Source organism: Vombatus ursinus, unplaced genomic scaffold, assembly GCF_900497805.2.
Source record: "Vombatus ursinus unplaced genomic scaffold, bare-nosed wombat genome assembly UNPS02009835.1, whole genome shotgun sequence".
NCBI classification, from domain to species: domain Eukaryota; kingdom Metazoa; phylum Chordata; class Mammalia; order Diprotodontia; family Vombatidae; genus Vombatus; species Vombatus ursinus.
The window spans coordinates 963,615-991,545 of NW_020949613.1; positions in this window are offsets into that span (position 1 = coordinate 963,615).

Consider the following 27,931-nt stretch of genomic DNA (forward strand, 5'->3'; position numbering starts at 1 on the left):
TGAAAGGAGTCTATATTGAAGGCCAGTTGATGTATTTGGGAAAGCAGAGCAAGAGTCCAAGCTGACATTCATTCCTTTGTTTGTTTACTCACTCAACCAGTCTCTAGTAAACACCTAGTATGTTCAAGGCACTGTACTAGGCATCTGCTGTAAAATGAGTGGGTGGGACTAGATGACCTCTAAAGTCTATTCTTGCTCTAAATCCTATAAGCCCATGAATCCTCACAGATTCTCATTTCATCCTTTCCCTAATTCCTTTGCCAACACCTGGAATGATTAGTTCTCTCCTCAGTGCCTATCAAAATCTTCCACTTCCTTCAAGGCCCAGCCTAAATCATCCCTCCTCCACAAATTCCTCCAGAATAACACCAGCCCATAGTTATCTTTCCTTTTTCTGAATTCCTATGGAGACTATAGTCTATCCTATGAGAGAGAGAGAGAGAGAGAGAGAGAGAGAGAGAGAGAGAGAGAGAGATAGAGATGGACTGCTTTGGCAGTTTAGTGAAGCCCATGGACCCAGAATAATGTTTTTAAATGCACAAGAAATATCAGATCATGAGGAAAATAAATTACATTGAAATTCAGTTATCAACATATTAAGAGAACAAGTTCAGAGACCCCAGATTATTAACCCCTATTCTGGTTGCTTCATATGTGCCTCCTTTCTTCCTGATAAAGTTCAAAGTTTCTCTAAGACAGAGTTTTCGTATTCCAATTCAATGGTTCTGTGTATGACAAATTCAAAGAACAATTTGACACCTTGCTGCAGACTCCAGTCTTAGGAATCTCCTTTCCCTAGTCCCCTGAGACTTTGCTGTGGTGCTAGTTTAGAGAAGATTTCCACTTTATTCTGCTTTTCTTGTATCTAGTTTCAGCACTTGTCTTCTTGATTTTTAGCTGGTAAACATGATTCTGGACCTACTATGTTGTAAATTTACCTAGAGGCAGCTAAGTGGTGCAATGGTTAGAATAATGGGCCAGGAGTCAGGAAGACTTGAATTCAAATCTGACCTTCAAATAGCTGTGTGACCCTTATATAGTTTTTTTCAGTCACTTAATCTCTGCCTCAGTTTCTTCAGTTGTAGAATGGCGATAATAATAGCGCCTACCTCTTAGGGTTGTTGTGAGGTTCAAATGAGATTAAAATTTGTATTTTTTTGTTTTATTTTTAGGCAATTGGGGTTAAGTGACTTGCCCAGGGCCACACAGCTAGTAAGTGTCAAATGTCTGAGGCTGGATTTGAACTCAGGTCCTCCTGACTTTAGGGCTGGTGCTCTAACCACTGCACAACCTACCTGCCCCCATGAGATAATATTTGTAAAGCTATTTAAGCACAGTGCCTAGCACACAGTAGGCATTTAATAAATGCTTATTTCCTTCTTTCCTTCTGACAGCCTTGGCCTGAAAACCAGGAGGGCATTAATAAGTGTCCTGGAACTCCTTTAGCATAATCTATGATAAATCTCCACCCCCTAACTGCCCAGGGATGGAGTTAGCATTAGGCAGGGGTTTGTTTGTAAATGTTTAACAACTAGTTTACAGAGTTCAACACACTTTTAAGTTTAATCTGCATTATTAACATATTCTCCATCACTTTCTTAAATCTAGACAATCAACAAAACAACTAAGAAAGCCCTGGTTTGTAGCATTTGTTGATTTCTGAGGCGAAAATGCTCACATGGATAAATTAACAACAGGCTCTTGTTTTTGAGCCTGCTTCTCTACCACCCCCCCCCTTTAAATATGGGCAAGGCTGGCACCCTGATTAGCTCAAGTTCTATTGTGGAATGAAATGAGGTACTTCTAGGTTATTGAATAGTTTAACACAAGAAGGTTTACTTAGCCCTAAAATAGAAAGGATAGCCAACAAGGATACAGGAGCAGTTAGCCCCCCTTGTCTGCACATGGAAGTGAGTTTGGTCAGGCTGGGGTGACATAAGTGGTGTTTAGATATCCACCAAATTGGAAGGGCCCTGACCCCACTTGAATGGGAACTTTTACTCCCTTAGGTAACCAAGAAGCCACATTGTTGGTGAGAGGTGACCAGGAGGTTCTGCCAAGTGAGCAATCTTGACTCATCTATTTTTAACTCACGTAAGTAGGGGTGGGTAGGGGTGGAAGGGAAGGGACTATGGTAGATATTAGACCTATCACAACAAGAAAGAACGGTACAAGACCAGAGCTAGGCCAGTCCTAAGAAGATAGGCATGCAATCTGTCACAGGCCCACTCTTGAAGTCTTTTTGCTTTGGAAGACTGTGCCAGGGCATTCACTCTATTGGCATTTGTTCAGGTATAGGCTACATTAGATGCCTTTTGAGGCCCCCTCCACCTCTGAGATTTGTGACACTTAATCCCTTCCTCCAAGGGGTTTACAATCTACAGTTATTCCTTCCACCTCGTGACTTTCCCCATCGAAGTTTTGATATATCAAGGGTAGGCGTAAGAAATTAAATGGGAATTTTGGGGAGTTTCGTGGAAGTTACAGATGACATGTGAAGGCCAGAGGATGACACAGAGCCTCTGACCAAATACTTAACCCAAATTTTACAGTAAGGTACTGTGAACACCTCACAGAAGAAAAAGAAAAAGAAAAAATTCAGACTTCTTCTCTGGTACAAAAGGAGAGCCTAAAAAATTTTACATGGATTTTCCAAAGCGAAGGAGGGGCTGGGAATGGGAGCTAGGGTGCCTTGCTCTACCCCCAGCTGTGGAAGGAGTGACTGTAGTTGGAAGAGGCAGGATGTATCCTTAAAAAGATAAATAAGAAAACAATGATGAGTGTCAAACTAATGGTTAAAAAGTAATTGCTCCTGGAGCACAGAGGCTGAATCGAATGCTTTGCTTTTGGCTAGAGTCTTCAATCAGTCAATCAACAAGTATTTGTTGAGCTGTGTATGGTGGGTGCTAGACATTGTTAGGCAGTTTCTCAAACAGGAAGGAGATCAACCAGCGGGTCTGTCCACAAGCCTCTAAGTCAAATAAAGTGAGTGGCAAATCTGAAAAGAAAAGAAATTTATCCGAGTATTCTTATCCCGCTTTAGTTTCCTAGGGTACAGATTTTGGCTAATGTAGTTTTTTCAGGCCTGCTTAGAGTATATAGACAATCCAAAGTATTCTTTGGCATTTAAATAGGCTAATGAGATGCTGTCTATTCCTATAAGGAAGTTAGTTTAGAAAGGCAATTTCTTAAAATAAGAGAACAATGAAGTCTGCCACATTGATTAACTCTTCCTTTCACTTGACCATTTAGAGGCTGCTGTAGGCTTATTAATTGGTCTAATTGTTGTGTCTCTGGAATAGGGAGGCCTGGGGAAAGGGAGAGAGATGGGGAACATTCTGTCGTCTGTTGGTGGTGAAGTCAGAACACACACAACATTTATCACAAGTTTGCCATTTTATATGGGTGCAGTTCATGGCTCCCTAAAACAATTACAACAGTAACATCAACAATCACTGATCACACATCACCATGGCAGGCAAAATAATAATGAAAAAGTTGGAAACAGTGAGAGAATCACCAAAATGTGATGTGGAGACACAATGTAAGCACATGCTGTTGAAAAAATGGTGCCCAGGGACTTGCTTGATGCAGGTTGCCACAAACCTTCAATTTGTTTAAAAAAAAGAAAAGCGAGATCTGCAAAGCACAATAAAGAGGAACAGAATTAGATGGAAGTATACCTATATTTCATGTGTGTGTTTATGTATATGTTTATGAAGTAAATATGAGTGCGGTGTGCGTGTGTGTGTGTGTGTGTGTGTGTGTGTGTGTGTGTGTGTGTGTGTGATTCCTCTGGAGGAAGAAGCCAGAAGCAGGAGTGGCATCTGACCCGTTGGTTTATCTCTGACTATGATGTCGTGTTGCTCCAGTCCTGACACAGATCGCTGTCGCTGGGGAGATTGGGCAATGAATCTATGTCCCAGATTCAATTTAAAGTCACATCTTCAGGCTTCTTCTTTTCTTCCACGTATCTTTTTTAAAATAGAATGTTCAGTTTCCCACAGTGTTCCCATCATTTCCACCCTCAGCAATAAGTTCCTTTTTATGTGAAGAGAATCAGGTCTAGAATAAAAGTCCTTGTGCTTTTTGAAGTATGGAATCCTCATTAAATCAAGTCAAGGAGTCCCAGTGAACTAGACTTTTATCCTAGCAAAATTCTAGGAAATATTATTTAAAAGATTATTTAGGAAGTGCTGATAACAAAGCACTAAAATGATCTCATCAAGAACAGGTTATGTCAGACTAACGTAATTTCTTTTTGGACAGGGCTGTGTCACTGGTAGAACAGAAGTACACTGTAGATATAATTTGCCTAGATTTTAGCAAAGCATTTGTTGAAGTCTTTCATTTTGTTTTTGCAGACAGGATGGAAGGATGAAGTGATATGATAGCACAGTTAGGTGGATTCTGTACTGTTTGAATTGCTGGACTCATAGAATCATAAGTCATTTATGGTTTAATGTTAGCTTGGAAAGGAGGTCTTAAATGAAGTGCCCCAGGGATCTGTGCTTAGCCCCATGGTATTGTGAATTTTCAAAAATGACTTGAATAAAGGCAGAGAAGCCATGTTTGTCCGATTTGAAAGTGATGCAAAACTGGCATTTTTAGCAACACTTTGGATAATCATTCAAAAAAGAAAAAAATGTTAAGTCTGGAACTTTTGTCTAGATTAAATTAAATTCAGTAAATGTTCATTAAGTATCCACCATCCCTAGGGTACAACTAACTGGGTAATCACGACCTAGAGGCCCAGGCCCCACCATGAAAAGGTAGTGATTTCCTGACAAGAAATAGGATCGTAGGATCGTAGATCAAAAGGTGGAAAGGGACTTAGGCTATCTTAGTCATCTCCCTTAACAAGACAGAGGAGGAATCTGAGGTCTCTTGGAATTAAGTGGCTTGCCTAGTAGCTCACAAGGAGTACTAGAGGCGGGGTTCAAATGCTTGTGACTACAAATCCAGTGGTCTTCATCATCATCATCATCATCATTGCCTGGCCACGGTCCAGGGCAAAGCTGTGAATTGGTGGGAGTTTCCCTTCAGCTTTTCCCCTCCTTTCCCTTTCCATCAACACTATACCTCCCTCAGGGCTCAGGCTTAAACAGGCATAAAACTAGCACCTACCTTCCAAGTTGATTGTGAGTATTAAATGAGATAATGCATAGAAGGCAGCTAGGTAGGGCAGTGGATAGAGAACTGGGTCTGGAGACAGGAAGACTTGAGTTCAAATGTGACCTCAGACACTTACTAGCTGTGTGACCCTGAGCAAGTCATTTGACCTCCTTCTGCCTCAGTTCCCTCAAGTATAAAATGGAGATATAACAGTACCAACCTCACAGGGTTGTGTGAGATGATACTTAGGAAGCATTTAACACAGTGCCTGGCATGTCATAGCTGCTTCATAAATGCTTCTTTTTTTCCTTTTTCTTATACAGAAAGCATTTATCTATGTCAATACTACCTATTTCATTATTGTTGCCTACATCTGGGCTAGAGCAAAGCTGTGAATTGGTGGACATTTCTCTTCAGTATTTACCATCTCCTCCCTTTCCATCAATACTGTACCTCTTTCAGGGCCCAGGCTCGAGCCAAAGTTTTTCTGTCCTCGAGGGCTTCGAAACAGGCTCAGCAGCTGAGTTCCCTGTCTCACCTCCATTTTTATCTGCCACCTCAGGGCTCTAGTCCTGCCTCTCCCCACCCCCAGTTCTCCTTCTGCTTCTAGGGCACAGAAAGTCACTGGTTCTTTTTAAACATTGTGTTCCATCGCCTGATCACCGCTGAGAACTTGTGAAGCCAGTCCTGACTGTGGACAAATACCTGGAATTGCCTACAATGGCCTTTTTGATGGGTAGGTGCAGCAAATCCTTGCCTGCTTTAAAGTCATAGGCTTAGGCCTGGAAGCATTACCGTAAGGCCTTCCCCTTTTCTTTTTTTTCTGGAAAACTCAATTGGCATGTAGCTTAATGAATTTTTTTTTAAAGGAAAATATTTTTTCTTTTTGTTATTTACTAAAAAAAAAAAAGAAGACAATTATGAAGATAAGATTTGAGTCATTCCTGGAAAGGGAAAGAGAAGGGCCAACTCTCTGCTTGCCCCTGGATATGTGCACCTGTCTCACACTTCATGCACAGCCACAAAAAGTTCCTCTTCCGCAATGACCACTTAAAGTACTTCCACAATGACCTCTCTTCTCTGCAAAAACCCCTTTTAGGGTCATTGGTAAATTAGAAAATAACAATGGGTAGCAGTCTCTCTAGAAGACCAGGTTGACACATTCACTAGGCTTGGATTTCTTTACACTTAACATTTTAACTCCATCCTAAAGGTAGTGAGATATGTGACAATTAAGTTTCAGTAGGATAGGAGTTGGGATAGGGCATGTTATAAAAGGGGAGATAATGAGGGCATATATGGGATAGTGCAATGCTTGGGCAAAGAAGACAGTGAAGAAAACTTTGCTTGATTAGCTCTTGGGAACAAGGGCAAGCAGTACCCATTCTAAGTATGAGCCCAGAAAAAGAGAATGCTTCCTGTTGACTAGAAGAGGTTCCTCGGATGAGACTTGAGTTCCCTTCAGATCTTATCCAGAACAATCCAGGCAGGCCACCAAAGCACAAAGCAGACCCATCTCCTGGCACTGTGTCCTTGCACTGACTATGTCCTGTCCCTGGAATGCTCTCTGTTTCTACCACATTCTGAAATCTCTGGTTTCCTTCAGTAATAGGCTGTATTTCCCCCTTCTTTCAGTTGAGGCTTTTCTTGGTACCCCACCTGCTAAAACCTTCCCCCAAAAGTTTGTTCCGCATTTGCTTTCAATAAACAAGCATTTTTCCTAATAATATTTTATTTTTCCCCAATTAAATGTAAAAATAGTATTTAAAATTCATTGGGCTTTTAAAAATTTTTGAGTTTCCAATTCTCTCCCTCTCTCCTCTCCTCCCACCCTGAGATGGTAAGTGATCTGATGTAGGTTGTGCATGTGAAATAATGTAAAACATGTCCATATTAGTCATTTTGTGGAAGAAAACCTCAGTTCACCTCAATTTCTGATTCTATACTATATAAAGATATTGGATTAGGGGATTTCTAAGTGTCCTTCCAGGTTTAAGATTCTAAGAATACTTATTCCTTTGAAATAAAATGAAGAAAACTTGCAATATAAATAACTGGAATTATTGTTGGAAAGACAAATAGCTACAGGAAAGGAGCAATATGTTGAACCCTGTCCAGTAATGCCTGTGAAGATGACTATTAATTCAAATACCAGAAAGGGAAAACAAAGAGTAATGGAATTAAGAAAGAGAGGGAAAGAGTCCTTTTAAACAGTGGACTTAGTTTCAGTTGTTTCAGCTTAACCCTTTTTTTCCTGTCTTTCTTCACTTCTCATTTCTCTTTTTATTTTGTGTGTATTTTTTTTTCACCACAATGATGAGTTAGTGGAAGTATGGGCAAAATAGAAATCTAAAGAAGATCTGGTAGTTGACTGAGTTAATAGTGTCATACAACAATAAAGAAAAGTCATGTGATACTTGACTGAATTAAAAGAGGCAAAGAGTCTGGATTAAAGGAGTTGGTTGTCCCATTGTGCTCTGCCCTGATCAGTCCACATCTATGATATTCTATTCAATTCTGGGCACCACATTTTAAGAGGGACATTGATAAGTTGGGAAAGCATCTGGGAGGGCAACCAGAGTAGTAGAGAGCTTTGAGATCAGCATATGAGAAATGACTACAAGAACTTGGAGAAGAGAAGACTTAGGGGAGGCATGATAGTGGTATTCAAGTTTCTGAAGGTCTGTCATGTGGGTCAAAGGTTAGGCTTGTTCTACTTGGCCCCAAAGGACAGAACCAGGACCACTGGGGTAGAAGTTGGAGAAAGACAGAGATAGGGAGAGAGGGAGCTAGAAAGGAAGAGAGAGGGAAAGAGGAAAAGAGGGAAAGAGGAGGAGAAAGAGATTTAGGCTTTATATAGAAATATACAAAAACATAATGGGATCCACCTAAAGGTAGTGAATGTTCCATCATTTGAGGTTTTTAAATGAAGGCTGGATAATTCCTTGTTGAGGATATTACAGAAAGCAATCTTAATCAGGTATAGATTATACTAGATGAGGTTTACAAAATTCTTTCCTCCCAACAATGCTGTGTGGTGGGTATGACCCATACTCTTATCCCTGTTTTACAATTGAGGAAACTAAAGCTCACAAAAGGGATGTGACACACCCACGGTGCCACAGCTAGTGAATTTTGGATTTGAATCCAGCTTTCCAACTCCTTAGTTTTTTAAAATAATGTTTAGTTTTGTTTATTCTATATTTGTCAAACATTAATTAACATGAACATTTCCATATGAAGAACAGAAAAAAGAAAATTGTATATGAAGTTGTGAATCTATAAAAAAGGAGCTTGCTTTTAAATGAATCTATAATAAATATAACATGTTAGTTTTAAAGTTGTCCTGTTTGTTTGTGTACTTCTCCAAAACTCCTGTTCTCTTTTCTCTGCCTGTGTTTTTTAATGCTTTAGTTGTTTCTTTTTTCTCTTGACTCTTTCATCAGATCATAGATTCAGAACTTGAAGGGCACTTATAGGTCATTGAGTTCTGCCCCCTAATCTCATAGATAAGCATAGAGTTCAGAGTTGTAAAGGTCTCCAGAGTTCACCTGTGCCTGGACAAGAATCACTTCTTCAACATCCTTAAAAAGTGCTTGTCCAGTCTCTGCAGGTACAGAATGGAATAGCAGAAAGACTGTTGAGCTTGGAGTGCTGAATTTGCAATCATGGAACCTGAGTTTGAATCCTGACTACCACTTACTGCTTTTGTGAGCTTGACCAAGTAAGTCACTGAACCTCAGTGGGCTTCAGTTTCCTCATTTGTAAAGTGAGGACATTGTACTACATGACTTTTAAGGCCTCTCCCTTCTCTAGAGCTATGATCTGATGAGGGGCTGTCTTTCCCTTCCAGAAGCAACCCATTATTGTTAGGAAGTTTTTCCTTTTGTCACACTGTACTCCCCTCTCCACCTTGGCTTCCTAGGGACCCTCTGGGGCCAAGCATCAGCCTGCTTTCTCCTCCACAGGAAAAAACCTTTCAAATATAATGAAGAAAACTATTAAATCTTCACTGAGTTCTCTTGTTTAGGCTAAATATTCCCAATCGCTTAAACTGATACTCAGGTAGCATGTTCTTTAGTCCCCTGATCATCTAGGCCACCCTCTTCTGGATACAGTCCAGTTTATCTATGTCTTTCTCTAAATGTGGTACCCAGAACCGAAGACAAAACTCCAACAATGACCCAAATGGGCACCAGCCAGAGTGATGTTCAGGAACAGGTCAGAGTAAAGTGGAACTATAACTTGCCTCATTCTGCACGTAGGCCTCTGTTAATGTGGTGTAAGACACTGTTAACTTTTAAAACTGCCCTGTCACATTGTGGGCTTGTTGAATATGCTGGCCATTTAGCCTCTAGGATCTATTTTTAGGAACTGGCCTTATCTAACCATGTTTCATTCCCCCATCCTGCATTTGTGAGGCTGATCTTAGAAACTAACTGTAGAACATCCCAATTGAATTTCATGTTATTCAACTCCACCCATTGTTTTAGCTTGTCAAGATCTTTAGGAGTCTGTCATCTAATCAATTAAGTAATTATGAAGTGCCTACTATGGGCCATACACTGTGATAAGTGCTGGAGATACAAATACAAAGAATGAAACAGTATCTACTCAAAAAGAGCTTACAATTGTATGGGGAAGGCAAATACTTATGTTTTTAATAATATTTTCCCAGTTACACATGTAAACAATTTTTAGTATTTTTCTAAAATTTTGAGTTCTAAATTTTCTTCTTCCCTCCTGTCTGTTTCCCTTCCCTGAGATAGTAAGCAATTTGTTATAAGTTATACATGTGCAATCATGCAAAACATATTTCCGTATTAGTCATGTTGTGGAAGAAAACACAGACCAGAAAAAAATGGAAAAAAAAGTGAAAAACAGTATGCTTTGATCTGCATTCAGACTCCTTCAGTTCTTTTTCTGGTAGTGGATAGCATTTTTTGTCATGAGTTCCTTGTAATTGGAACACACACACACACACACACACACACACACATAGAATAAAAATCGACATAGACAAAGTAGTTTGGGATTGAAGGCGTTAGCAATTCAAGGGATCAGGAAAGGCTTCATTTAGAAGGTGCCTGATCTTCATATTAAAGGATGAGAGGACCTCCTCAGAGTTAGAGGTAAGGAGGGAGTATGTTCCAGGCATGTTGGATGGCCAGTACAAAAGTCACAGACAGAAAACAGAATGTCCTCTGTGAAGAAGAAAAAGGAGTGCAGCTTGGCTGGATTGCCAAATTTGGGAGGAAGAGTAATGGTCAATGAAGCTGAAAAGATTGATTGAGGTCAAGTTGTGAAAGACTTTTCAAGATATATAGAGGAGCTTATATTTTATCCTAGAGGTATTAGAAAGGTACTGGAGTTGATTGAATCAGGGAATGGCACAGGCAAACCTGCACTTCAGGAAAATTACTTTGACAATAGGGTGTAGGATGGACTAGACAGGAAGAGATTTGAAGCAGGGAAATCAAATTAGGAGGCTGCTGCAATAATCTAGGTGAGAGTGATCAAGGCTTGAACTAAGATGGTAGTTGTATGAGTGCAGGAAAGGGTTTGGATGAGATGAATGCTATGGAGGAACAAACAGTAAGATTTGACAACTGATTGGACATGTGGGGTGAGACAGAGCAAGGAGATGAGGATAATGCTGAGGTTATGAACCTAGGAGACTGAAAAAATGATGGTGCCTATGACAGAAATAGTGAAATATAAAAGAGAGGAGGGTTTAGGGGGGAAAGAGAATGAATTTTATTTTGTTGAATTTAAAATGTCTCTAGGAAGCCCAGTTTAAAATGTCCAGTAGGAGATACAGGACTAGGGTCATTTACATAGAAATGATAGTTAAACCCATGAGAGCTGGTAGATATATAATATATATCATACAGATATAATTAATTTGTGTTATATATTATCCACCATTATCCTTATGTTACACATAACATCCAATCCATGTATATTTATATAGATGGGTGTATAGGATGTTCAGGGAGGACTAGCTCCTCTGGCATGAGGGCTTGCTGAGCTGGCTGCTCATCCATCTTTGGTGTTCAGCTATTACCCAGCTCTCACCTGTGAACTCCAAGAAGTGGAGTGGCCATGCACAGTGGCCATAGCCTGGTAAAACTGACTCAGCAGACAAGTTAAACCAGGTTGAGGGTAACCAACAGGCCTCAAACCTGTTGCTGAGTTAGGGGGATATCCACCCCAAGCATGTGAAGACATTCCCCTACAGAATGGACAGATGAGAACGATTTGTTCCAACAGCCATGAAGCGGGCACTGTGGAGCACTAGGAGCTTGGTCAGACATCAAAGACACCATGGTCATCCACTGCATCCTGGGCCATTGCCAGTCAGTCATGTTGACTTTTGACTTGCCACTGGAATTCCATGACTCTGGAAGATTGAGTGAGACTGACAACTTGGTACAACTCTGGCTCACTTAAATCCAATTCACACATGAGTCAAGACATCACCTCACAATGTCATTGGTCCTCTTTGAAAATGAAAGATGAACAATGTCTATATAGATATGCATTTTAGTCATCTATGTAGAAATGGGAGCTGATGAAATTACCAGCAGGTGACAGAGAGAGAAGAGAATAGGACTCAGGACAGAACCTTGGTGAATACATATAGTTAGGGGGTGTGCTATGGATAATGAGCCAACACAGAAATGTGAGAAGGAACAGTCAGACAGGTGGGGGGGAGCCAGGAGAGTAGTGTTCAAAAACTAAGGGAGGAGAGCATATTCAAGAGGAAAGGGTGGTCAGGAGTGTCAAATGCAACAGAGAGGCTGAGAAGGATGACTGAGAAATGACCATCAGCTGTGACATTTTAGAAATAATTGCAAAGGGTTGAGAAGCAAGTGAAAGGAGAGGAAGTTGAGTATAGAATGAGTATATAGCAGGGACTATAGAGAATTTTTTTTAAATGAAGGTTGGCTATTAGCTATTCCTCCAAACATTGTGTCATCAATGAATTTGGAAAACATGATATTTATGATATTATACAAATCACTTGGAGGCAACATGGTGCAGTGTGTTAGATTTGGAGTTAGATGAGCAGTTAGGGTGAATCTGGTGTGGATAATTTTTGGTGAGGTCAGGTGACTTTTAGTGATTGCTGCTTCTTTTTCTAAATGTACATAAAGCATTCCTTTAATGTATTCCAGAGTTTTTGCCAGAGATTGATCATGTGGAATATAGTTTGCAGATTCTCTTCTTTTCTCTTCTTTGGAGATTGGGATATTTGCCCTTTCTAATTTTATGGCCCTTCTGTTCATCAGGATCCTTCAATGATCACTGGAAACAACTTGGTAATCATTTCTCCAAGTTCTTTCACTGCTTTGGGATGTAGTTCATCTGGGCCTGCTGACTTGCATTCACTAAAGCAACTGGGTGCTCCTTAACCATCGTTTTATTTATCTTGAGTTTCTACTCTCCGATAATCATTTTAATTCTATTTTTTCACATCCAAAGATCATTCTTATCAGAAACAATTAAGAGTTGGATATTGTTCGTCCTTCTCATTGACACTCTTTATCATCATCCAATCCATTACAATGAGCATGCTTCTTCCTCCATTGATACCTCTCTTCTTCACAACATAGCTTCTTAAAAAAAACCCAAACATTTTTGTTTTCATCTAATGAAAATCTACCTTATTATCCCTCCCACCTCTCTCTACCATTAAAAAAGAGAAAAACCAAGACCCTTGTGACAAACAAATCCCTATATTGTTCATCTACACATACCTTGTTAAAATGTGCATGTTAGTTTGTTGATGAGTTCCCACATATATCTCTTCAGACAATTCCTTCTTTTTTCTCCTTTGAATCATTTTGCTTGTGTATTCAAATTTTAATTCTTGATGGCTGACTTCCTCATGATTAGGTCATTGGCTCTTATCTTTTCTTTGAACCCTATGAAAGATACTATCCAAAATCTAGGGAACGTTGTCAGACTTGATATTCGTTCCTTCTGTTTACAAACTGGTATGACATAGTGGTCACGTACTTCCATGGTTCTTGTCATTTCTACTTTAGCAAACGGTTGCTTTTTGTTGCTCAGAATCAGGTCCAGTATAACACAGTTTGCCTTTAAAGAATGAGATTATCATTCAGGTTAACCACAGATCTATTAGTCAAGAAGGAGAACTCCAGCAGATAACAGATAGGTGAAGTCCTCCAACAGTACAATATCATGTGTCTGTGCCAGGTTTGAGAATGTTTGCCAAACTCCTCAACTAATACATCCTTCTGTCCAAGTAGTCTGTAGTATACCCCAACAGCAACGTGACTTCTCTTTCCATCTCTGCTGATTTTCATTCAAATATTCTCTACCATGTTTTTCTCCTCAGATTCCTTATTCAAATGTGTGTATATTCTTAATATACAATGCCAGTCTACATTAGCCTCCACCTTTCGTAGTCCATTTGAATAAAATATATCCTTCATAGCCAAATTGTAGTCATGAGTACCAGGTCTTAGTAACACCTTGAGATTAAATTTGTCTCCTTTCATTAGACTCTCTAATTTACCATATTTAATGCCCATGCTTTGTATATTTGCCTGTGAAGCAAAGGTTTTATTGTTGACTATTTTCTTGAATGTTGGCTCCTGTGAATTATTGGTCCTGTCTTCTGCTATTTTTCCTCCGGAGTTGTATCTATTATTCTCTATGCTGCCAAGATAATTAGATCCACATGGGCAATTTTTTCATTTCCTCTTCCTCTTCATTTTAAAACCTTAATGATTAGATTTTTAAACTCTAGGCAAATGTTGTTGTGATTGTTGTTTTTAACTGTTCTTTTAAGGCTCTCTACCTAAAAGTCCATCATTCCTTCATCTTAAATGGTGGTTCAGCAATCCAAATTTTGCTGTCAGGTATTATTTTTATAGATAGCTGTTCAATTCCCGATTCTTCCTTTCACTTCTGAATCCCTTATTTCCAATCGATAATAAAGTACTACGCTACATTGACTAAATAAAATTTTCTAAAATGTATTGAAAGAAACTAGATTTTGGGAAAATTAAGTTTACACTAAGTGTAATCAATCAACAATCAATAGGCAGCACCTACTATGTGCCAGGCACTGTGCTGGGAGTAGGGTCAGAAATACAAAACAAGACGGTCCTGGCCTTCAAGAATGCAGTCACTTGGAGGCACCTAGGTGGCGCATTGGATGGAGCACTAGCCCTGGAGTCAGGAGGACCTGAAACACATAACACGCACTAGCTGTGTGATTCTGGGCAAGTCACTTAACCTCAATTGCCTCACCAAAAAAGAAAAAGGAAGAAAGAAAGAAAGAAAAACAATGCAGTAACTTCATTAGGGCTTTTGTCTGGAAAGGAAGTGAGGTAGCTGCAAATCAAGTAAATAAACAAGTGACTTTCTATGGCAAAAATAGTCAGAGATGAAAAACAAGTCACCCAGGAGCACAGTAGGAGCCAAGGCTCTTTATCAGTGTGTGATTTTTTTTTATTTTTTATTTTTTTTGGCAATTGGGGTTAAGTGACTTGCCCAGGGTCACACAGCTAGGAAGTGTCAAGTGCTTGGTCTGAGGCCGGATTTGAACTCAGGTCCTCCTGACTTCAGGGCCTGTGCTCTATCCACTGTGCCACCAAGCTGCCCCTCAGTGTGTGATTTTTAAAGGTAGCAGTAGTAGACAAATGAAATCTTCGCCTAAATTCTTAAGCAATTTTTCATGCAACAAGAAATCTTCAAGGACAATGAAAGTCACAGCAAAATGGTGTTCAGACCAGTGGCTTTGAACAATGATTTTATTGCCATTTTTAGAACACCAAAGTAGTGATTTTCCCCTCCCAATATCTCTGTTCAGTAAGATGGAGTATAGTTTCAAACAGGAGTTTAAAAATAAGAGGAGGCAAAATAACTTTTTTCAAGGGTGTGAAGAGGTAGAATCCACAAAGGGAAAACTACTGAAGCAAACTGTAGAAATTGCTTTTTCTATGACAGTGAAACAAAGGAATACATAGAAAGCCATTCTGAGCAGTCTCCTGTTGTTATTAGATAGGTTAATGCTTTGCCACAGAAGTCAAGGGAGGGGAAAGAATTTCAAGACGGAAAGATGTCAGTAGAATTAAGTGCTGCCGAGAGGCCAAGAAGAATAAAGGACTGAGGAAAGATTTTTAGGGGGATATTGTTGACTTTTGAGAGGGCATTTTTTTGGAGAATAGTGGAAGCAGAAGGCAGATTACAAGAGACTGAGAAGTCGGAGGCAATAACATGGTGACTTTGGAGATGAAAGTAAAGCAATAGAGCTGGAGTAGATAGCAAGGAGGTATTTTAAAATAACAATAAGAATTAATATTTGAGAGGTAGCCTGGCATAGTGGACAGAGATCCAGTCCAGAAGATAGGAGTTCAACTCTCATTTCTGTTGTATACTGGCTGTGTGACCCTGGGACAGTCAGTTAACCCCTCGATGCTATAGGCTGCTATCTTAAAACACAGCTTCTTAAACTGGGGTCTATGAACTTAAAAATATATATTTTTTGATAACTATTTAAACACAGTTACCCTTTTTGAGTAATCTGTATTTTATTTGGCATTTTAAAATATATGAGGCCTTAAGCGGGGACAAGCTGCCAATGTCTATGGTACCATAGAATGACTTAGGAATGGTAGGTAGCACAAATTCAGGCCAATGGAACTTCCTCTTTAGGAGAGTATTTTAGTGGTACCTGCTAGGAACATTGGCTCAAAACTAAGAAGGGGTACACACTATTGCACATGTAGAAAGTTAGGACAGTTGAACTGTGGGGATGGCAAGCAGCAACCGTAGCCCTGAGAACTGGGTGTAAGTCTTTGTGTATGCGATATGTGTTGGGGGTGGGGGGAAGAGGAGGGAGGAAGTGGTGTCTGGGCATGGGATTCTATTATAGAGGACTCCCAGTGAGGAAATTCCTTTTACTAAGGCATATCTAGACTTCCTTCGCCACTTACAGCCTTAGGGAGTCCCAGAGAGGCTGCTCACAGACATTAAACAAAAGCAAGGAGAGACAGAAGCTCTGAATTGGTGTTTGGTAGGCTAGCCTGTTCAGCCGTTGGGCAGCTAGGGAATTTGAGAGTTGGAGGGGACCCCAGCGGCCATTTAATCCAATCCATACGTACAAGAATTCCTGACATAACATATTCAACAAGTGGTCATCCAACCTCAGAAGACTTCCAAGAAAGCAAAAGCTATAACCTCTGGAGTCGGCCAATTCTACTTTTGGGCAGCTCTAATTGTTAAGCTGTTTTTCCTGATCTCAAGCCTGAATTTTCCCCTGCCATTTGTGCTAATTGCTCTTAGTTCTGTCCTATGGGACAAACAGAATTAAATCTAGTCCTTTTTCCATATGAGAGACGGAGACAGACAGACAGACAGAGAGAGAAAGAGAGGGAGAGGGAGAGAAAAACAAAGACAGACTGACAGAGATAAAGGCAGAGACAGAGAGAGAAAGAGGGAGAGGGAGACAGAGAGAGAAAGAATATTAGCCTGGTGGGTGGTAGAATACAGTTATAGGAACTTTGTTCTAGGATATTTTTGCCTATTTTTTGTGTCCCTTAGCCATGTTATAAAGTGCTCAGAATCTTGGGCACCAAGAACCCTGGGTTGGGGGAAGGTCGAGCAGTAACAAATGAGTGTATCAAGTTCAACTATGTCCATAACAACTCCTTGTCAGTTCTTCCCTATTCATTTGATCGATGTAATCAATCAATATCAGAGATTGAGGCATTCTGACAGGCAGAGGCTATCAGAACCTGACTGAGAGGGGCCCTCACTGCCCATCATTGCTTTCTGCTGTGCTTTTCTTTAAAAGTGTGCGCTGCATCTGTAACTCAACCAACCATATCCTAATGCATGATGGAAGAAAGAGCCGAGCCTGCTGCTACTCCTGCGTACCAGTAAAATTGATGTCAAAACAATTTTTGATGCTATTAGAAACATGCAGTACTCTTCTCAATTGGTTGGCCAGTTAGCTAGTGCAGACCCCATACACTTGATCCAGGCAATTGTGAAAGTAGAGGAGACATCTGCTGTTTACAAGTATTTAATTGGGATACGAGACCTATTGAGAAAATGTTATCCAGGGATAGATGCTCTTGATCTTTTTATGAAATTAGTTCAGTTCTTGTAATCCTTGTTGAAATATTGCCATCTAGGAAGCAAGGAGCAAACACATACCAGATGACCTTGACATGATGGTTGGTGTTGATACAGTGTCCTACCAGGTGCCCATGGGAGAGAAAGTTTGTTATTCTTAGGCTCTAGAGGACAACTTGTTATGAGTTGCTGGTTTAGAAACCAAGTAAGTATTTCTGAGAGGAATACAATTCCTCAAAAAGTTTTGGAGAAAAGATTATTTTTGACCTGGCTTAGAATTTCCAGTGGAAGGATACAAATGTCCTTGAGAGCTCTCTACATCAGAAGTTGTTGATGTCTTCAGATTTGTTGATCCTTACAGATGCTTCCCGATTAGTTCTCCATGTGAGATTTCTTATTCAAGGAAAGCGGCACAATCTAATGGAAAGTATACACTAGGCATGAGCTTATGAGACTTTGGTTCCAATACCAGCCCTGAGTTGTTAAGGACATAGCTGAACTTGAGACTGCTCAACCTCTTGTGCCCTTGGGTGAATCACTGAATTTCCATGCCTCAGTTCCCTATTGGCCCTATTCAAAGAAAATGAAAGTTGCTTTCTCTTGTCTTATTGAGACAGGATCAGTATACCATATGAAGTGTTTCCAACTCTTTGAAAAACCAGGAGTATTATTTTATACTTGGTAAATCTGTTCAACTTTCCAAATTTAAGTCAACTAATTTGAACCAGGAGAAGCAGTGTGGTATATGGAGTGTATAGAGAGAGCCAGGAAGACCTGGGTTCAAGTCTTGCCTCTGACTTGTACTACCTATAGAACCCTGGGCAAATCACTTAACTTCTCTGTATTCCAGACAGTTCTCTAAGAGTATAATTTGGGGGGGGAGTTGAGAGGGTTTGTTTGTTTTGGTCTGGACATATATTTTATCAATGTAAGGAACTTCTAGGAAATTGATTCCCTCTACCAATGCAAATCAGCGCTTGCTCTGCAACTTGTGGTATTGAGTTGCTTGGGGCCACTAAGATGCTGAGTGACTTGTCCAGGGTCTAAAAATCAGTATATGCCAAAAGTAGGACTTAACCACAGATTTTCCTGCTGGCTCTCTCCCTAAGCATATAATTTGCAAAACAGTTGCTGATTTGAATCAGTGAAAGGAGGTTCCTTACCAGTTCCCTAAACCAATGAAATCCTAGATCTAAACCCAAAATAAAATCAGATCAGGATAAAAGCTCTTATTTAGTCTTATAAATCTGGAAGAGATCTCAAAGGCCATATCAATCCATCAATAAACATTTATTAAGTGGCTCCTGTCTGCTAGTCACTGTACTAAGCACACAGCAATGCAATCCCTTTATTTTACAGATGAAACTGAAGCCTAGAGAGCTTGTGACTTCCTCAAAGCCACATAAGTGACTGAATTTAAACACAGGTCCTCAAACTCCATAATCACTTTTCTTTCCAGTGTTCCACTGGACACTGCCTTCCTCAGAAATTGGGCAATTGGGGTTAAGTGACTTGCCCAGGGTCACACAGCTAGTAAGTGTCAAGTATCTGAGGCCAGATTTGAACTCAGGTCCTCCTGACTCCAGGGCCGGTGCTCTAACCATTGTGCTGCCCCTTCCTCAGAGATTATTAAAGATGGATGGACTTCAGAAATCATCTACTCCAAACGCCCTCATTTTATAGGTCAGAAAACTAACACTCAGAAAAGTGAAAGGACTCGCTCCAAATGTCACACATAGTGAGTTATTGGCAGAGCTGGGAGGAGAACCAGGTCTCCTGACTGTCAAACCAGTGGTACACATGAGATATCTTCTTGACCTGTGACACTCCTCCTAGTTTTGTTTTGTTTTGGGTTAATGCATTCGAGATTAGTCTGTCCTTCCCAGAAAAAGTTTTGATGACAGTTTTGGTCACTTGAAAGTAAATGACCTCTTCCTTTATCTTGCAGGGGGACCTCAAGTCTCCCAGGTGGAGACTAAATGCTAAGTAGGCTCAAGGTTTCCTGGCCTTGAAGGGAAGGTGTGTTAACCTTCTTTTGGGCCTTTAACTCTGTTGTATTGTTTTCATCCACATAGAACAGCTGCTACCAAGCCCCCAAGGACTCATTCAATGGTACACAAAGGCCTCTGAGCACTGCCAAGTGTTTGTCACTTTAAAAGACCAAGAATAAAGAGAGCTTTTGTTTCATTCTGAGCCGAATTCACTTCTGAAAGCACCCTTCATAAACCAGGGGATTGGAGGCCCACAAGATTAGGTGTTTTCTGTCTAAGTAACTCATCAATCCAATCCAACACACACTTTCCTAGATGGTCTATTGTGCTTTCTGTGTGTGTGTGTGTGTGTGTGTGTGTATGAGTTTAGGAAAAAAAATGCCATTATTAGTTGCAGTGCATATAAGATGCTTTGTTCATTATCAAAAGTGGAATGTCATTTCTGCTTTAACCCTAACTTCCCTACAGAGATGTCAAAATAAACTTTAACAATTACACAAAAGATGTTCTTCCATGAACCATGCCTCTCAATTTGCACATGCTTTTCATAATATCTCCTTCTATCAGTATGCTTTTACAAAGATATTTTAAGAATCAAAAATTCAACTCAGTTAAATTTGATTTTTTATTAATAAATTTAATTTTGCATCTCACCATTACACATGCATATTCAAATGTAGGAATAGGAACAAAAGAAAATACAGAAAAGAAAACAAAAACAAATTAAGACAAATAATGACTATAAATGTCATTGGTTGTTTGAGGTATTTAATTTTGCAAATAATAACACAAGGCCCCACCAATCTAATAGAATTTTCTTACAGATCATTTAAACCATAAATCCAGTAGCAAAAGGATTTAATTAAAACATAAAACAATGTAAATAACAGTAGGTAACGAAATAGTAGTATCATTCTTTACCTCCATAGATAAATAAACTTAACTCCATTATAGGCTACAAGGTCATTATTAGATATTTCTACCAATTTCCCCAGTTAATTGGGAGAGGAACACTATCATTTCTGATCTCATGCCCCATGGTAAAAGCTTGTGGTTCAGTGTTTGTGTTGTGGAGTTCTATAGGTGTTTCTTAGGGGGTCAGGTAGAATCTGTTGAAACCTCTTTACTTTTATTCCAATACCTTCAGGATTCTGCTTGGACTCCTGCTTTGTGGATGCTCTGGTAGTGAAGTTACACATACCACCTCTTCCATTTTCCTGCTCTAACCACAGCCCACAATGTGCTTCTGTATCTCATCTCACTTTTGTGGCTCCACAAGTCTCATTTTTTTATTTCCCTTTTTTTCCATGCTTCTCCCCATCTTCTCATCCTTTTCCAAGTTTGTACCTTCTGATGTAGTCCCTTGCTAGACACGGTTTTTCTGGGACTCTGGTGTATAGAGTATCCTCCACTAAATGGCAACTCTATTAACTCAACCACTATGGGTACCTGAAACTACTCTAGGGAGCTCCATTTAGGTCCTAGATCTGTCCCTATTATAAACATATATGTAATATGTATATACATACATACATTCACACACACATATATGTATATATATGTATTTGCATATATTACACTTCTGATATTTACCTATTGTTAAAAAAACAAAAGCTTCATATAGTAAATTTAAGAAGCTAGTAATGAAGTCATTCAATATATTCAACATTAATTATGTTGCTATTTAACAGTATTATAGCTATAGTCAATATATGTAATGGGGATTTTTTTGGTTCTCTTTTCTTTATTCTCCATTGCTTCATATAAGTCTTCTTGTACTTACTTGAATTCTTCTTATTCATAAATTTTGTGATGTAATTATGATCCTATTTAATAATTTATTCAACTATTCTTCAATCAGTGGGCTCAAAGTTTGTTTCTATTTTTTTGTTATTTCATATAATGCTGCCAAGAATGTTATTGTTCAGATAGGTCTTTTTTTTTCTCTGTCAGTACCATCTTTACAACACAAATGCGGTAGTGGGATAATTTAGTTAAAGGGTATGACAGTTTTTGTAATTCATAGTATAATTATATATTGCTTGCCAAAAAGATTGAACCAGTTCATAGCCCTACTGAAAACCATAACCATCAATTCTGGTGCCTGTAGCAAATAGTACTAAATCATCCCTCTCATCAACTTGTAATTCATGATGTGAAAATCATACAAGAAGAAATTAAGACAAATTCAGTTGAATGGGGGGAGGGAAAAATTCTGGGCCTCTAGCCCCATGGGGAGCTTACATTAATCAAGACATTGGCCTTTTATTGAGTAGGGACCTTGACATTTGCCTTGTGGTGAGAGACATCAGTACACTGTGAAGATGCTGATAGGGAGACCACTGCCCAGGGATTCAGGTTTGCCTAGGGCAAGGAGGATTTAATCTAGTGTACCTTTGCTAGAGTGTGAGAGGTGAGAAAAGTTCAACATGTAGAAGTTGCTTAGTTTAATTAATTTCTTGCTAAGAGCTAAGCTCAGTTAAATCAATTCTGCTAAAGGAGTGAAAGTGCTGACAAAATTAAGTTATTGGATTACCTGAAGACCATGATTAAAAAAAAAAAAGAGCCTACACATCATCTTTCAAAAAATTATCAAAGAAAACCATCCCGATATCCTAGGAACCAGAGGGTAAAATGGAAATTGAAAGAATCCGCTGATCACCTCCTGAAAGAGATCCCAAAATGAAAACTTTCAGGAACATTATAGCCAAATTCCAGAGCTCCTAGGTCAAGGAGAAAATATTACAAGCAACCAGAAAGAAACAGTTCAAATATCATGGCGCCACAGTCAGGATCACACAACATTGAACAACTTCTACGTTAAAGAATCTAAGGGCTTGGAATGTAATATTCCAGAGGGCAAAGTAGCTAGGACTATAACCAAGAATATAACTGAGTATAATCCTTCAGGGAGAAAATTGGATATTTAATGAAATAGAGGATTTTCAAGCATTTGTATGAAAAGACCAGTGTTAAGTGGAAAATTTGACTTTCAAATAAAAGACTCAAATGAGGCATAAAAAGGTAAACATGAAATAGAAATCATAAAGGATTCAAAAAGGTTAAACTATTTACATTCCTACATGGAAGGATGATACTTGTAACTCCTAAGAACTTTATCATTATTAGGGCAATTAGAAAGAGTATACATAGACAGAGGGCATGGGTGTAAGTTGACTATGATGGAATGATTTCAAAAAAATAAATTAAAGTGTGAGAAAGAAGGATTCAGTGGGAGGAGAGGGAAGGGAGAGGTAGAATGAGATAAACTATTTCATAAAAGAGACACAAAAAGAAGAGCTTCTATAGTTGAGGGGGAGAAGGGGAATGGCCCACAATACTTGAAGCTTACTCTCATTGAAACTGGCTCAAAGAGGGAACAACATACACAACTGAGAGCTGGGTATATAAATCTATCTTGTTCTGTAGGGAAGTAGGAAGAGAAGGGAGAATAACAGAAGGAGGGAGTGCTGATAGAAGGGTGATAGGGCAGATTGTGGATGGAAACAAAACACTTGAGGAGAGACGGTGTGAATGGAGATGGAGAGAAAGATAAATGGGGGAAATAGGATGGAGGGAAATGTACAGTTAGTAAACATCACTGTGAATGTGAATGCAATGAACTCATCCGTAGAGTAAAAGTAAAGGTAAGAGGCTGGAGAGGAATTTATTATATCTTAGTTAAAGTAGAACAAACAAACAAAATAGGAGTAGCAATCATGATCTCAGACAAAGCAAAAGCAAAAATAGACCTAATACAAATAAAGTCAGACCTAAACAATTGGAAAAATAATAATTGCTCTTGGGTAGATTGAGCCAATATATCAAAAATGATGATTTTACCTAAATTAATTTACTTATTAAGCACCATACAAATCAAACTGCTAAAATTATTTTATATAACTAAAAAAATAGTAATAAAATTCATCTGAAAGAAGAAAAGGTGAAAAATATCAAGAAAATTGGTGAGAAAAAAAAAAGTGAAGGAAGGTGACCTAACAGTACCAGATCCCAAACTGTATTACAAAATGGTAACCATCAAAACAGTTGTCCTGGCTAAGAAACAGAGTAGTGAATCAGTGGAATAGGTGAGGTACCCAATACACAGTAGTAAATGACCATAGTAATCTAGTGTCTGAAAACCCAAAGATCCAAGATTTTGGGACAAGAAATCACTATTTGACAAAAATTGCTGGGAAATCAGTTTGGCAGAAACTAGGTATAGATTAATATCTCACACTGTATACTCAGATAAGGTCAAAATAGGTACATGATTTAGACATAAAGGATGATACCATAAGCAAATTAGTGGAGCATAGAATATTTACCTGTCATATCTGGATAAAGGAAAAATTTATGACCAAACAAGAAATAGAGAGCATTATGGGATGTAAAATGAAGAATTTTGATTATAATAAATTAAAAAGGTTTTGTACAAACAAACCCAATGTAGCCAGGATTAGAAAGAAAACAGAAAACTGGGGGAAAATTTACAGCAAGTATCTCTGATAAAGGTCTGATTTCTCCAAATATATAGAGAACTGAGTCAAATTTATAGGAATACAAATTATTCCCCAAATGATCGATCATCATTTCAGAAGAATAAATCAAAGCTATGTATACTCATATGAAAAAATGCTCTAAATCTCTATTGATTAGAGAAATGTAAATTAAAACAACTCTGAGGTACAACCTCACAGCTATCAGATTGGCTAATATGACAAAAAATGAAAATGATAAATGTTGGAGGGGATGTAGGAAAATTGGCACACTAATGCATTGTGTTGGAGTTATGAACTCATTCAACCATTTTGGAGAGCAATTTGGAACTATGCCCAAATAGTTGTAAAACTGCTGCAGCAATACTAATACTAGGTTTGTATCCCAAAGAGATCAAAGAAAAGAGAAAAAGATTAATGTGTACAAAATATTGATAGCAACTCTTTTTGTGATAGTAAAGAATTGGAAATTGAGGGAATGCCCATCAATTGGGGAATGGCTTAACAAGTTGTGGTATATGATTGTGATGGAATACTATTGTGCTATAAGAAATGATGAACAGGCAGATTTCAGAAAAACCTAGAATGACTTGCATGAACTGATGCTGAGTGAAATAAGCAGAACCGGGAGAATATTGTACACAGTAACAGCAATATTGTACAATGTTGAACTGGGAATGACTTAGCTATTCTCAATACAGTGATCCAAGACAAGTCCAAAAGACTTACGATGAAAAATGCTATCTGCCTCCAGAGAAAGAACTGATGAAGCCTGAATGCAGGTCAAAGCATACTTTAAAAAATTTTCTTTATTTCTTCCTTTTGGGGGAGGGGATTGTGTTTTTTTTTGCAACATGGGTAACATGAAAATATGTTTTCCATGACTGCACACATATAATCTATATTGCTTGCCATTTCAGGGAGGGGAGGAGAGGGAGATAGGGAGAGAATTTAAAACTCAAAATTTTTTAAAAAATAAAGTTGAAATTATTTTTACATGTAATTTCAAAAAATACATAAAAATTAAAAAAATTTATTTCAATTCTATATATCTTTTGGATCTCAGACTTTTATTAGACATGCAGATTTCCTCCTAGACTGTATATCTCCTTCTTATTCTGGATGTGTCACTTTTAGTTATGTGAAAGTTTTCTAAAAATACATAATCAATTTCATTTATTTTATTTTTCATAATTTTTTTCTCTAAGCAACAACTAGGTAAGAATTTTCTCCTATCCACATTTGTAAAAAGTAATAAATTCCGTTCTCTAATTTTTATGTTTTTTAAGTTTAGCTTCTTTATCAAATTCAATTTAATTTCTAAAAAAATCATCAGCTAAACACTTATTATGTGAGAAGAAGCTTGTTGTAGTGGATAGGAAGCTGGCTGTATAGTCATAATGATCTTAATTAAATTTCTGAATCTGACCCATGCTAACGATATAACCCTGGGCAAGTCATTTTACTTCTTTGCATCCCAGGAAACTCTCTAAGACTAAGCAGCTTCCTCACTGAAATTTCCAGTGCTAATGAAATCACAGGTCCAGTTCTCTATTCCCACCCTGAAACATGCTAGGCCTTGCGGATGCAAGACAAAAAATAAAACAGTTTCTGTTTTCAAGAGTCTTGCTTTCTGGGAGATCACAATATATAACAAGTAAGTAAATTAGGAATAATTTCAAAAAGGAGAGAGTGTTGATGACTAGGGAGTCAGAAGAGGCCTCTGTAGGAGGTAACATATGAACTGAGCTCTGAAGGACTCAGGATTCTAAGCAGTAGAGATGAGGAGGGAGTTCCTTCCAGATATGGGGGACCTGCCTGTGCAAAGATACGGAGGCAGGAGATGTAGAGCTGTATAAAAGGAACAGATGTCAGACCAATTTGATTGGAATGGAAAGTATATATAAGGTGAACTATATGAAATAAAACTGGAAAGGCAGATGGGAGACATGTTGTGGGAGATTTTAAATGTCATGTTAAGAAATTTGTACTCTATCCTAGAGGCAATAGAGAGTTGCTGAATATTTTTGAGTGGGAAGGGGCCAAGTGCATTTAAGATTGCCAGACCTGTTTTGTAATCTTGTCAGTTTGCTGACTGCATGTGGATGGGTGGGAGAAAACTGAAGGCATGAAGACTAATTAGGAGACTATTGCAATAGTCCCAGTGAACAGGAATGAAGGTCTAGACTAGGATAGAACTTCATGATGGGGAGGCCCAGCCGAGATGGTGGAGTAAGGGCAGGGACTGCCCTGAGCTCCAAATACTTTAAATAATGACTCTAAACAAATTCTAGAGAGGCAGAACCCACAAAAAGACAGAGGGAAACAGTTTTCCAGCTGAAGACAACTTCAAAGGTCGACAGGAAAGATCTTTTGCACCACAGTGAGAGAAGAGTGCAGTCCATCACAGATCCAGCCCAGCAAACCAGGAGCAGCCCTCGAGGCAACTGAGCGGATGGCAACAGTGGCAGTTTCCAGGAAGGGGACCGGACACTGGGTCAGAAGGAGATTTACAGAGGTCCCTTTGTTGGCACCAGGGGCAGGACTCTGTTGCGTTGCTTATACTTGTATCTGGGTCACAGTCCTGGGTCTTAGTCCCAGTGCCAGGAGAGGGTCTGAAAGAATCCCTGCTCTTCTGGCCCGTAAAGGAGAGACAGGTATAAACCAAGATGTCACAAAAGGCCAGGTGGGCCGGAATGAGATGTTGAGTTGAATAGGTCTCTTCTAGCCATTGTTTACTTGCAAGCAGAAAAGAGACGGGGGCCAAGAATGTAGTGAGAGAAAATGCCGACACACACTTGAAACAGGACCTTGGTGTTTGGGCACATAAAGAGGAGAAAAAACTAGGACAGTATTCCCAGCCTTTATCCAGAATCTTGGGACAGCCGGCTTATCTGGGCGTAAGCTGGTTTTGGGTCCATACCACCTAAACCTTGAGGTCCCTGGAGGGTTCTGCTGTCCACTCAGGAGCAGGGGCTTTCTTCAGATGATCCAGGAGTACACACCCATAAGTTTGACAGCTGTGGGAGTAGTCAGAAGGACCTAATAGAGGACCTTAGAAGTCATATGGGTTGACATTTGTGAGAAAATTCCTTGTATCGATGTTTGGATCTGAGTTTCTGGTCAGTATAACATAGGTCCTTGGTCTCTAAACAGCACCTAAAGATGATCCTGTTTCACCCATGTAGGGCTGGGTTCAAACAATGCAATGAAGTTTTCTCACAGTTCCCGTAATTGCATAATTACATTAAGTCAGGTACAGATCAGACTACTTAGAGGGCTCACAATGGACTAGTTTTGAGAAGACAGATTCACATGTCACCAAAGTAACCAAGAAAACTAAACCATAAACATCTTGAAATAGAAGACAAAAGCAATACAGTGGCTATCACCACTATTAACTAACATCACTCCTCCTTGTATCCTAGGAATCCATTCTCAATGTCCATTTAATCAGAACTTTTTGAGTCCCAGATGTCTCATGTAGTTATCTGGTCCCTAGATATCTTTTCTTGGACAATATGCTTATTCTCAGGACAGCTCTAAAAGGAGCTCTGTTTTTCTGATTCCAAATCTAGAGGTTCCTAGATAATTCTGACTTAATATAATTTAGTACAATCACTTAAATTTGGTTCTCCATTCTTGAAACTTCAGAGAATTTCAGTTTATATACCATTTGCTGTTTCTATCCTTACCTACATCCTATATCTGATATAAGAATGTTTAAAAAATTTTTGAGGGTCCAACTGCAAGATGAACTCTTCTGCCCTTTAAGATTTAAGACAGATACCTTAAAAATGGGAAAGTAATTTCACTTTCTTTACCATTACCCACGCAATTTATGTGTAAAATCTTAACCCAAGTTTGAGAACTTATTATTAAAACATACTCAAAACCTGAATTTCCATGATAAATAAATTTGGAAGCCAATCATATACATACAGCTCTTAGAGAAAACAGTCTAATCCTGTTGCTTTCTCAAAATTTACTATTCCATTTATTTAGAAAACTTTCACATTATATCTTTGTCTTATTACTTTGTCTAGTAATTTCCCCCTTAGGAAGATATCATTTCTATATTATAATTTGACCACAAATACATGTTAAATTTGTAAGATGTCCATACTTGCATCCTGTTATAGTAACACAGAGATGTTCCAGTATCAATCTATCATTTAATAGATTTAGTGTTGTACTTACGAAACT